Genomic DNA, 13441 nt, shown 5'->3' on the forward strand with positions numbered 1-13441 from the left:
CAGCATTTGTGACTGCTCAGGAGGCTGAGACCTGGAAGATCACTGGGTGCAGCCAGCCTGGGCAAAAGACTGAAACCACAACGAAACAGCAAAATGCTGGGTTAGAGGCATGGCTCAAGTGGTTGCCATGAGCAAGAAAGCCATGTAATAACTGGAGGCCCTGGGTTCAACTCTCAGCACAGGTGTGTGTGCGTGTGTTTGCATTTCTGGGAGTCAGTGAAAACGTCCGCTGGGGCAGGCGTGTGACCCCCAGCTCTGCTGACCGGGGCCTTCCGGGTCTCAGGCCGCTGGGTCCAAGCCAGACCAGTGAGTGAATGAGACTCAAGGCTGGAGCCCCTCTATAACCACCAGTACGTGGAGTGGCCAAGAGAGTTTGTGGCTAGCTGGAGCACTGGCAGCCATTCTGTTACTGTGAGGAAAGGGCCGCTGGGGCTGGCCCCTGGGCCGTGATGAGCTCCCCCGAGCCTGGGCGGGCAGATGGCTCTGGTTAGACCTGCGTGGAGGGAGTTCTGAGGTGTGCCTCAGCCCGCGCACAGCGGGGAGCGTTTTCACACGGCGGAGGCTGGGGTGCAAGAGGCCGCCATTGTTGATCATAGCTTGGAGCACGCAGGTAAGGAGTAAGGCCTTGCTCTGTCCAGTCCGCTTTCCTGCGCTGGACACCGGCTTGCTGGCTGCAAGAGGCCGGGGCTCTGGGGCCCAACATGGAGCCGCCTTCACGGGAAGAGAGACCCAGGCAGGTGTGGGTGCGGGTGTGATGACCGGAGGCCAAGGCTGGTGTGGGTGTGAGTGCAGGTGTGATGACCACAGGCCCGGGTCAGTGTGGGTGTGAGTGCGGGTGTGATGACTGGAGGCCCAGGCCGGTGTGGGTATGAGTGCAGGTGTGATGACCGGAGGCCTGGGTCAGTGTGAGTGCAGGTGTGATGACCACAGGCCGGGTCAGTGTGAGTGCAGGTGTGATGACCACAGGCCGGGTCAGTGTGAGTGTGAGTGCAGGTGTGATGACCACAGGCCCGGGTCAGTGTGGGTGTGAGTGCAGGTGTGATGACCACAGGCCGGGTCAGTGTGAGTGCAGGTGTGATGACCACAGGCCCGGGTCAGTGTGAGTGCAGGTGTGATGACCACAGGCCCGGGTCAGTGTGAGTGCAGGTGTGATGACCACAGGCCCGGGTCAGTGTGAGTGCAGGTGTGATGACCACAGGCCCGGGTCAGTGTGAGTGCAGGTGTGATGACCACAGGCCCGGGTCAGTGTGAGTGCAGGTGTGATGACCACAGGCCCGGGTCAGTGTGAGTGCAGGTGTGATGACCACAGGACCGGGTCAGTGTGGGTGTGAGTGCAGGTGTGATGACCACAGGACCGGGTCAGTGTGGGTGTGAGTGCAGGTGTGATGACCACAGGCCCGGGTCAGTGTGGGTGTGAGTGCGGGTGTGATGACCACAGGACCGGGTCAGTGTGGGTGTGAGTGCAGGTGTGATGACCACAGGCCCGGGTGTGTGGGTGGAGGTGCCCCGTCCTCCCTGGGCCTGTCCCCCGTTGTCCGTTAGCACCTCCGTGGCTGGGGTTGAGCCCCCCCCCGCTGTGATGGCGGGCCCTCGTGTCTGCGGGCGCTGTGCACACCGGCTCTGGCGCTGGTGGCCGGGGCTGCGGGAGTCGCCCTTCCTACGGCAGCTGACGCAGGGAAGAAACCAAATGGGCTTACCATCACCATCGCCACCATCACCGCCCTGTCCAGTCCCGGGCCTTGCGCCCCGGACCCCAGGCCACAGGGCCACGAGACTTCCGGGCGTCGGCAGCTCTGCCGTGTGCAGACCGCCCTCAATTCCTGTACAAGTTCATAAGTGAGCACTTTCCTTTTAAAAAAGCAAGTGTGAGTGTGTAATTCAAGTGTTCCCAGACATTTCCCACGGCTCGGGAACAGCTGGAGCGCTAGGTGTGGAAACGCATGCTGTAATTCCAGCTACGGGGGAGGTGGAGATAGGAGGATCGCCTTTGAGTCCAGGCCAAAAAACAAAGGGGAGACCCCTCTACCCCGTCTCAACCAAAGAGGCAGGGTGCGGTGAGGCCCAAAGAGTGCTCAAGCTAAAGGTCACGATTCAAGTGATAGAATGCCTGACTACATGTCCCAAGTTCAAGTCCCAGTACTGCCAAGGAACAGCTCCATCCGAGGGCTGGGGCTGGCGCTCGGTGGAGCCGTGTCTGCGTCGAGCATGCGGGGCCTGGGCGTGAGCCCCGGCACGCGGATGTGGACGGAGCCTTTACAACTGTGATGAGCTCTTCCCAGATGCAGACGTGGGTTGGTGGCATGAAGGCGGGGGAGGGGTGGGAGAGGGCCCCCCACCCCCTGGCTTTGCTGGAGGGCTTTTCCCCAGGCAGGAAGTGCGTGGCTCCAGGTCTCCCCGCTGGGGGAGGAGGGCACTTCCGGGCTCACGGAAGAGGAAGTTGTGCTTTGTGTCCAGGCCCAGAGGGACGCAGCTGGGCCAGAGCTGCGCCTCCGAGTCCTCGGGGGTCTGACTCCGGCCCCCGGGGTGAGGGGTTGGGCCGGCCCGCCCGCTGCCCCAGCAGCCAGGACATCAGCCTTGCACATTGCCCAGTTCTTAGCCAGGCTAGTGATTCTGAGGATGGAGGTTCAAAGCCAGGCAGGAAAGTCCATGAGACTCTTACCTCCAGTTACCCAGCGTAAAGCTGGAACTGCAGCTGTGGCTCCAGCAGTAGAGCACCAGCCTTGAGCTGAAAAAGCTGAACATGCTAGGCCTTGAGTGCAAGCCCTAGCCCCCCCCCACACACACGCGCGCACACACACACACACACACACACACACACACACACGCCCCTCTCCACCTTGCTGGGTCACTAGCTCAGAGGCTTGGGGTGACAGGAAGACTTGCTGAGGGGCACTAGCCCCTCGGATTGGCCTCCAGCCGTGAGAGAGTGCAATAATGAAGTCAGCAGAGGCCGCAGGCAAGGATCAGGTCACCCTGCTTTATAATCTGCGGTTCTGTCTGCACATCCTCATCCGGGGGCAGACACATTATCTCCCAGGGTAGGGCTGGTAATTCTGTCCTTAAGTCCCTGGGGCTGCAGTATGCTTTCAAAAATGTTAATTATAGACCAGTCAATACCTGCTTGGAAAAGACTCAGACAACACAGGAATGCATATAGACAAGGCCTGGAGGGCTCTTTCCCGCCCTCCGCCCTCACTTCCTCTCCCGGGAAGTCCTGCCTGAGGTCTCTCCTCTAGTCTGTTTTCTGTGAATTCACAAATGCATACTGGTGCAAGCCCCAGCTACCTGTTCATTTGGGTGTACTTAACAGACTGTATAGGCTAGTTTCAAAAGTTATTATTTATTTATTTATTTGGCCAGTCCTGGGCCTTGGACTCAGGGCCTGAGCACTGTCCCTGGCTTCCTTTTTGCTCAAGGCTAGCACTCTGCCACTTGAGCCACAGAGCCACTTCTGGCCGTTTTCTGTATATGTGGTGCTGGGGAATCAAACCCAGGGCCTCATGTATACGAGGCAAGCTCTCTCGCCACTAGGCCATATCCCCAGCCCCCAAAAGTTATTTTTAAGTAAATAGATGAGGAGCTAGTATGTGCATTGTTGTGCAAGTCGGACTTTTTGAAGCTTGGTGTGTCTTGGGCCTGTGCCCATGTCAAGGCGACTTTGTTGATGTCATAGTTGAACAGGATTCCGGATTCCTCAGCACAGCTGGACTGGGACGGACCTAACCATCTATTAATGGATAGCCCTGTACCCCACTAGAAACCAAACAAAACAGCTGCTGCTGGCACATCTGCCGTTCTAGCTGCTGGGGCATCTGAGTAGAAGGACCGCCCTTCGGCCAGTCTAGGCGAGGTTCGGGGCCCTGCCTCCGCCCTCTTCCATACGTAAGGCTGGGCACGGGCGTTCAAGCTTTTTTTTTTTTTGGCCAGTCCTAGGCCGTGAACTCAGGGCCTGAGCACTGTCCCTGGCTTCTTTTTGCTCAAGGCTAGCACTCTGCCACTTGAGCCACAGCGCCACCTCTGGCCGTTTTCTGTATATGTGGTGCTGAGGAATCGAACCCAGGGCCTCATGTATACAAGGCAAGCTCTCTTGCTACTAGGCCATACTCCCAGCCCCATGGGCGTTCAAGCTTGTAATCCTCACTACCCAGAAGGCTGGGATCTAAGAGGTCAGTTCAGCCAGCCTGGGCAGACATGCAAGAGACTTGTCTCCAAAGAACCAGCAAAAAGCTGGACGTGGATCTGTGGCTCAAGTGGTAGAGCACCAGCCGTGAGCCCAAAAGCCAAGTGAGGTCAGGGCCCCTGTTGAAGCCCCAGTACTGATACTCACAAGAATAACGTACAAGCCTAGGTTTGATCCCTAACACGGGGTGGGGGGGAGGAGGTAAATAAGTCAGTTCATTATATTTTATTGTGGCAAAAACGTATATAAGACTTGCCTTTTTAAAGGTATGATTGAGCAATATCAGATACATCTGCCATGTGGTACATTCCTCACCACCGTCCTCTTGTGAGGTGAGAGCTTCGCCCGCCTCCAGATGGCATTGCAATTCGGGACCTCGCTGGCCACGCGGAGCTGCGGATCTTCTGGAGGGCCAGGACTCCCTTGCTTAAGGCTGCAGGGTGAGGAGCACACGTTTCTGCGCCTCCATCCCTGGACGGGGCGGGCCGGGCGTCTGGGATGCGCATGCTTGCCGTTCTTCTGGCTTCATAGGAGGGAGTGGGACGGGTGGGTCGCAGGCTGAGTTTCCTGGCGGGGTTCAGTCGCGTTGGGTTTTGTTGCGCTGGAATCTCGCTGTGTGGGGCATCCTGCCTCGGCCCGTGGCATGCTGGGATTGCAGGCCCCCCACTCCCAGGCCTGGCCTCCCCGCGGCTCTGGTGTGTCTTGCCCTCATGACTGAAGCCGGGGAGACCTTTCACTGTGTGTGCCAGTGTGTCCATCTTCACTGCAGAAACGTCTTCTAGAATTGGGTTCTGGAGGTTTGTAGAAGGAACAGAGGGTGGTCGTTTGATTAGGGAGCTGGTCGGTGGCCCGTTGTGTGTCCCTGCCACATTCTCTTCATTCCGTGGCCCCCTCGTCACTGTTGAGTGCTACCAGTGAGTGTGCATCGTCCGTTCCCTGTTACCTCGTGTGCACTGGGCCTGGGGCCTGAGCTCAGGGCCGGGGCACTGTCCTGGAGCTTTTTCGCTCAAGGCTGGCCCTCTATAACTTGAGCCACAGCTCTGCTTCCAGCTTTTTGCTGGTTAATTGGAGCTAATTGTCTCATGGACTTTCCTGCCCGGGCTGCCTTTGAAACTTGATCCCCAGCCTCGTGGGTAGCTAGGATTACAGGCGTGAGCCATGCCACGCTCTTACCTGTGTGTCCTTTGTCACTAAGTAGCCCAGGCTGGCTTCGAATCTGTGATCCTCCTGACTCATTTGGGAAAGATCAATGAACTGAGCATGCCTGTAACCCTAGCACTCAGGAAGCTGAGTCAGGAAGATCACAAGTTCAAGCCTAGCTTGGGCTACAGAATTCTGTAGCTCTTTTTCAAGTTTTACTCCTGAAAGCATCGCATGTCCATCTTTACGCACTGTATCTCATAAATTCTCCAGCATAGCCATTCGAGTTATCGTAGACTCTTTGCTAATCCCAGCCTGTGGGCGATGGGCTGCCCGTTCCGGTCCCTGCCTGTGAGTGTTGAGCACACACTGGATATAAGGGTGAGGCGCTTTGTTCTAGAAGGCGGTCAGTCAGTGACGAGTGGCCGTGACCGATGGCCCAGGGCTAGGATTGGCTAGCCCCACCTTCTTTCTGCTTTGTTCTTATCTTGGAAACGTAGTTCAAAAATGTGGCCCGGGCTGGGTTTTCACGGAACGCGGAGGGCTTCTGCCGAGCGCCTCGCGGGCCCAGCCCCGCCCCGCCCCCTCCTGCCCGGCGGCCCTGCTGTCCACACCGCGGCTGGGAGTACGTGTGCGCATTGCTCCACAGATCTGGTCTCCATCCCGGTCCCCTGGCCACCCGACGGGGCGGGGGGGTCGCCAGCCCCAACGGCAGCCCACGGAGAACCAACCCCATGTGGCTTTGGCATTCCAGAATCTTCAGGTCGTTGTGATATATTTTTTTGTTCTTTTTAAAAGTTGTGTCCTAAATGTGTAACGGTCAGAGGCCTGGGCGCCGTTCCGCAGCTTTTCTGCTCGACCCCGGTGTCCTGGTGCTCTACCCCCTGAGCCACAGCTCCATTTCTGACTTTTGGCTGGTTCATTGGAGATAAAGGTCTCATGGCCTTTCCTGCGTGGCCTGGCTTCGAACCACAATCCTGGGGTCTCAGCCTCCTAAGTTGCTGGGGTGACAGGCGTGAGCCCGCAGAGCCCAGCTGTGAACTTGCAATGCGTGTGGAGTAGCATCAGCCGCGCCGGAGACAAAGCAGCCACCCTGGCTTCTAGAACGGGGCCCTGCCTCCACCTCGCCCGCAGGGTCTGAGCTGGCCATCGCTCGCTTGGGGTTCCGCACAGAAAGTGAACTACTGGTGCACCGGAGGCCGCCCCGCCCCGCGCCCCGCTGCCCCCCTCCGCCCTCTTTGGGGTGCAGTGGCCTTTGCTGTTGGTGACAGGAGCGCGCGGAGATGGATCCGCTTGTCCACACGAGAGGTGCGTTTGTGTTTGGCCGGCACTTTCGGCGGTGTCGGCCCATGACGGGTTGAGCTGTTGTTTCAGGATGGGGGGGGGGCGGGCAATGAGTCTAACCTCTCCCTGCCGCTTTGAGGACATCCCCTCTCCCGCTGCCAGACCTGCCCTCTGGAAGGTTCCATTCCTCCCAGCCATGCCAACCGGGGGCCTGGATGGGAGCCTTTGGCCAAAGACTTGACTCTGTTATGTAACGGCCATGGAATTTCCTTGTGCCGGGGATTGAACTCACGCCTCAGGCTTGCTCTGCCACGGGGCCAGGCCGCAGTCCTTGTGCACTCAGTGTGTTTTCAGATGGGATAGTGTCTTCCCCACTGCACCCCCAGTGGCCCCCAGACTGCCGGGTGGCACACACTCGTGTCCACACCTGCCTCATCTTCCGGCACTCCTGCGCGTCCCCTAAGGTCTCAGGGCCCCAGGCTGGTTTGGCTTGTGCTCTGCGACTTGAACCAGGCCTCCTGCTCTGTTGGGGGTTTTGCTGGTTATTTTGGAGATGGAGTCTAGGGAACTGTTTTGCTCAGGCAGGCTTCGGACTAGCATCCTCTGGATCTCAACCTCCTGAGGTAGTTTTTGCGTGGAGTCTTGTGTTTCTTGCCTGGGCCAGCCCCGACCTTGGTTCCCCCCCGCCCCCAGGCCTCCCCGGAACAGAATGTGTGCTGCACACACAGTCTTTGCTGGCCCAAACGTGTAACACACCCATCTGCATCTCCTATGGAGATGGGGTCACAGGTCTTTTAGGTTTTTTTTGGTCAAGGTGTGGTCCAGAGGGTTGTGGTTACATGCATAAGGTAGTGAGCACATTTCTTGTCAAATGTGTTACTTCTTCCTTCACTGGTATAGCTTTTATTTATGGGCAGCCTGAAACCTTCTTTATTCCTCCCTTTTCCCTTTGGAAGATTGAAACCCTTTATTGGGATGAAGTTTTGGAAGATCTATCTAGATATGGTCCTATTTTTGAGTTTTCTGATAGGTGTTATTCTATGATATTGTATTCTCAGGCTCTAAACATCTCAACTTTATCACACTTTCTATTCCTTGGCTCTTTTGTGCAACAACCTATTTTTGTTTCATGGATGTAATATCGCTCTGGTCTCCAAAGATTCTTGCAGCTTCTGTTCGCTTTGTGCAATGTGGGCGTGAGGTTTCTGGCTTTGTTTTCAGTGTTGGTAATGGAACTCAGGGCCTGGGCAGACACTTGGTCACCGAGATTTCTATATTCGCACCCAGGCTGTATTTGTTGAATTTTGTGCCTCTTTTTTTTTTTTAACATTTCAGTTTTCCTCACATGTTTGTGTTTTAATTTTATACCCTTTTGTGTCTGGAAATTTGCCTTTCCTGGCCTGTAGATCCAGGTTCTGATGACAAGATCGCCTCTGTCCCCCTAGCTAAAGAGGACCGTGCGTAAGGGCAGGGCCGGGAGAGGTGGCCCGAGGGGGCCCGGCCGTCCACCCTAGCAGATTCCTTGCCAGTCAGGGCCTCACACGCCCCGTCATCAATGCTGTGGCCTGGGGCACACTGTCAGACTCGAGTCCAGGGCAGTCGAGGGGAGCTGCAGCTGCCTGGCTGGGGTCCCCCCAGCGCCCCATCTGTCTGTGCAGAGTTCCTCCAGAACTCAGAGCTACAGCGCACAAGCTGACTTCCACCGAGGGCCCTGCACATGCTCCATCTCACTTTAGCTTAGTCTTAGCGCTCTGTCAAACCAAACCCATCAGGCTTTCTGGCTTTCCTGAATCGCCAGAACCTTCGAATACAGCAGTGGGTGTTGTTGCTGTACACTCATGGACTTGCTCTGACTCGCGGCTCTTGGGATGTTCTAGCTGCTGTAGAAGCCTCACGGCCCTGCTCTTGCACTCACGGGCTGGAAGCTAGCTCGGTGCCATTTTGCAATAGCGCACCTTGTCTTGGTTGAAGGGTAAGGAGAAACCCTGCCAGCATCGGGATTTAAAACCAGAGAAGCTGAAAACAATTCCTCAGAATCACACTACTGAATTGGAAGAAAACCACCTTCTTCTATTTCCAGCTACCTGCCATTATAGAGAAGTGAGGAGATAAACAATTGAATATATAAATGAGTTGGGTGCTGGTGGCTCATGCCTGTCATAGCTACTCAAAAGGCTGAGCTCTGAGGATCATGGTTCAAAGCCAGCCCCGGGCAGGCTCTGTCTCCAGTTAACCAGTATAAAGTCAGAAGTGGAGCTGTGGCTCAAGTGGTAAAGTGCCAGCGTGAGTGAAGAAGCTGAGCGAGAGCAGGAAGCCCTGAGTTCAAGCCGTGCTACTGGCACAGAATCAAAAGACAAAAAAGTGTGAATGAGCTACTAAGCCAGTCACAACTCCTCTCCACACACCCGGGTGCACACACAATACAACAAAGTTTTATGTGCAACCCAGGGCGCGGCGTTCTATATGATTCAGAAAGAGTCATAGGAGTTTGTGCTAGGGAATAGGCGCTGGGTGGGGGTGGGGGAGCCAGGGCAGGGTGACAATGCATGCTGGGTAGGGAGGGGAGCCAGGGCAGCGTTACAATGCATGCTGGGTAGTGGTGGGAGCCAGGGCAGGGTTACAGTGCATGCTGGGTAGTGGTGGGAGCCAGGGCAGGGTTGCAATGCATGCTGGGTAGTGGTGGGAGCCAAGGCAGGGTTGCAATGCATGCTGGGTAGGGAGGGGAGCCAGGGCAGGGTTGCAATGCATGCTGGGTAGTGGTGGAAGCCAGGGCAGGGGTACAATGCATGCTGGGTAGTGGTGGGAGCCAGGGCAGGGTTGCAGTGCATGCTGGGTAGTGGTGGGAGCCAGGGCAGGGTGGCAATGCATGCTGGGTAGGGAGGGGAGCCAGGGCAGGGTTGCAATGCATGCTGGGTAGGGAGGGGAGCCAGGGCAGGGTTGCAATGCATGCTGGGTAGGGACGGGAGCCAGGGCAGGGTTGCAATGCATGCTGGGTAGGGAGGGGAGCCAGGGCAGGGTTGCAATGCATGCTGGGTGGTGGTGGGAGCCAAGGCAGGGTTGCAATGCATGCTGGTATGGAGGGCTTCTCTTTTTGTTTATACCAAGACTATCCTGAGGAAACTTTGTATCCACAAAAATAGTTGTTTTTTATGATGATATAATACGTAGAATGTTTAAGTATACAATTTAAGACAAACAAAATCCCGCCAAATCCCACCGAGGTGCTCAGATACCGAGGAGGACTGCTTGAGGAACGTCTGTGTGCTTCTGGAGCTGCCGCCGGGCCGGGGCGGGCAGCGGGAAGGCCGCAGCGAAGGCCTGGGGGCTGGGGGGGGGGGAGCTGACTCAGCAGCAACTTCATTTGGAAGCTAAAAAAAAAAAGCAGCTTCAAAAACAAAAACAAATCGCTGGCTGCCTGCCCCGACCGCCTACACAGCTGGCAATCCTGTCGGGGTCACCAGGCGCCGTGCCCGCTGCCCCAGGCCACCTGCACCGGGCCACGACCAGCCAGGCCACGAGCAAGGCTGGTGCCAGAGACAGTGGCCGTCTTGCTCCATTCCATTCTGCATACACAGAAGTCTCCTGCACCGAGTCAAACCCAGGGCCTCGCGAACGACCCGCCCCTTCCAGTCTCTTTTTTTTTTTTTTGTCAGTTGTGAGGCTTGAACTGGGAGCCTAGGTACCAGGCGCTGTCCCTGAGCTGTTTTGGTTTGCTTTGCTTTGCTTAAGGCTAGAGCTCTGCCACTTTGAGCCACAGCTCCATTTCTGGTGTTCTAGTGGTTCACTGGAGGGAAGCGTTTCGTGGACTTTTCTGCCTGGGCTGGGTTTGAACTGGGATCCTCAGATCTCAGCCTCCTGAGCAGCTAGGATGACAAGTGCGGGCTTCCTGTTCTTTTAGCCCTCAGCCTGGCCCCGGTGGCCCACACAGAGTCAGAGTGGCCACACAGACCTGGCAGGGGGCAAGTGCCCGACAGCTGGTTGCTGCTCACGTCAGGAGACTGTCTCCACGAATGCCGGCCACAGCGGTGCCACCTGACACGATTTTGAGGGACAGATGGGCCACCCTGCTCTCTGCCTGGCCAGGCCTTTGCCTACCTGCACTCAGAAAAGCAAAACACACTGGGTGGACCCTCAAAAAAAATTAGGGCTTGAAATGGCTCAGAAATGTCTGCAAAACAGTGGCTACCATGGTTTAAGGGAAAAAAAAAGTACAGGTTGGACTTTGATAGCTCCTGCCTGTAATCCCAGCTTCTCAGGAGGCTGAGATCTGAGGATCCCGGTTCAAAGCCAGCTGGGGCAGGAAAGTTCACAGACTCTCATCTCCAATTAACCATCAAAAAGCCCAAAGCGGAGGTATGGCTCAAGGGACAGAGCACCAGTTTTGAAAGAGAAAGCTCAGGGCATCGCCTGGACCCTGAGTTCAAACCTCCTCTCAGGCACATACACTTTGTACTTAGCTTTCTTTGGGATGGGGGACCACAGTGGGATTGAAGTGATGCCCTGGGCTTTGGGGCGCCTCTACCCCTCGAGCTGGCAGGAGGAATGGAGTGGCACGCTCTCCAGTCCTCTGAGGTCTGGCCACCTGGCTCTCGTAAACAGCAGGTGTATGATTAGAGGCTGCAGGCCCGGCCAGGCGGCGCCCAGCAAGCCCCGTCGTGCATCTGCCCGCGCAGGGGTGGGCGCCGCGCTCCGCCCCCCCCCCCCCCCGCCCGGGGTGGGAGCCCCGCCCCCTCCAGCCAGCCAGCTGCGGGACTGTGAGCCCCAGGCTGCTCAGCCAAGAGCCCCGATCAATCACAGAGCAGAAACACTGTGTACAAGGACGCCAGTTCATCCAAGAACACGAGGCCGGCCAAGAATGCAAAGTATACCAAGTCCAGCTTCCTGCCTGCTCTGCCCCGGGCGGCTCCGGGACGCCCCGGCCGGGAAGCCGCGGCTCATGCCGGCTGACACGAGCACGGGGCACGCCGCTAAGCGCCCACGACGGGAAGCGGACCCGAGTGGAAGGCGCGCTTCTGAAGGGATGCACTGGGAAGGCGGGCGGGCTCAGGCCGCGTCCTGGGCAGGAGCTTCGCGGCACAGACAGTCCTGAGCACGGTCCGCTCCGAGGCGATGACCAGTGCAGCTCAGACTCAGGGCCTGGCTGCTGCCCGCAGCTCTTTCACCCAAGGCTCACACGGGCGAGTCACAGCTGCCCTTCCGGCTTTTTGCTCGTTAATTAGAGATAAGACTGTCTTGGATGAGGGAGCAGATGACACTGTACGAGAGGAAATGCGCTTATTACCTGATGCACGCCAATGTCACCCCTCTGTAGAGCCCACTTCTAATAGCAAAAGGTAAATAACAAAAAAAGAGTCTCCTGGACTTTGCTGCCTGGGCTGGCTTGACTCTGGTGTGCTGATCTCAGCTAGGCGCAGCTAGGATGACAGACGTGAGCTGCTGGTGCCTGGCTGCAGCTGATTTGGGTTCCTCGCAGGTGTCCGCGCTCGCAGCAGGAGAGGCCCAGGGAGCCGGAAGCCCGGCCGGGAGCAGCCATCTTTGTGAGCAGGTGCTGAGCGAGCTCGGCCACCTTGCTGCCCTCCCCTCCCCTCCCCTCCCAGCCCCTTCCCACCCTGAAGCCCCAGCTGCCGCGGCTCTGCGTCGGCCCGGGACACACACACAGGTAGAGCAGATGAAAGCAGGGGGCTTGTTTCGACGTGCTGGACTCGGATTCCTAGTGGCTTAGGGAGGAGCTGCTAGAAGTTTGAGTGGGCAAGCACAAAGCAAGACAACAATTCTAACCCCTCACAACCATTCAAGCGCAGCAGACCAGGCTAAGCCAGATAGACAGGGGTGAACTTCCGGGGTTCTACTCTCCTTACCCAAATGAAAGCACCAAAATGGCCCCCCAAAGGTGAACGATTCACAGGCAGAGGGAGCGAGCAAAGGGGCCAGGGCATTTTGTCAGATGCCCTTGTTTTCTGCAAAGAAAACAAGTCCCCAAGTGCATTTTAGTTTGACCAAAACTTTATTGTTGTTGTTGCTGTTATTTTTAACGATGAGACTACCGCAAAGCTTTAGGACGGTTCAGAAACAAATGCTTTCCCTTCCTGTGACCCATTGTAGATGGAAAAAAATAAAGTAAAGCGAGGCGGCGCAGGGCTGTGGGTCTCTGGAGCCTTAGGAAAACACTGAATTCTCAGCATTCCTTCTTGCCGAGGGCCGCAGCCAAGTGACCCCCCCAGGAGGGCCCCGCACGAGCGTCCATTCTCTCTCCCCGCGTCCCACAGTCTCATTAGCTTGCCGTGCACTGGTGGCTCACACTTGCCATCCTAGCCACTCAGGAGGCTGAGATCTGAGGATCCCAGTTCGAAGCCAGCCTGGGCTGAAAAGTCCCTGTGAGACTCTTATCGGCAATTAACCAGCAGAAAACAGAAATGGTGCTGTGGTTCAAGTGGTAGAGTGCTAGCATTGAGCAAAAAACCCTGAGGGGCAGCGTCCAGGCCCAATCTCAAGCCAGATGACCAGAAAAAAAGAAAAGTTTCTTTAGCTTCTTTTCTTTTTAAACAATGCCTAAATTAATTTCTAAGTTACTGGCCAGGCCTTGCTCTTGCTTGGCTTCTGGCTCACAGCTGGCCTTCGACCACTTGAACCTTACCTCTTACAGAGAATTTTGCTGATTAATTAGATGTGCTCTAGCAGACTTTGCTGACTGAGCTAGCTTTGAGTGCTAATCCTCTGAATCTCCGCTTTCTGAGTAGCTAGGATTCCAGGCCTCAACTACTGGGCCTGGCCCAAAGTTCATTTTGATAGTAGCTTTTTCTAAATAAGTGACTATACATTTCTTGGTTTGGGTAGTTA

The sequence above is a fragment of the Perognathus longimembris genome, chromosome 7, assembly GCF_023159225.1.
Source record: "Perognathus longimembris pacificus isolate PPM17 chromosome 7, ASM2315922v1, whole genome shotgun sequence".
NCBI classification, from domain to species: domain Eukaryota; kingdom Metazoa; phylum Chordata; class Mammalia; order Rodentia; family Heteromyidae; genus Perognathus; species Perognathus longimembris.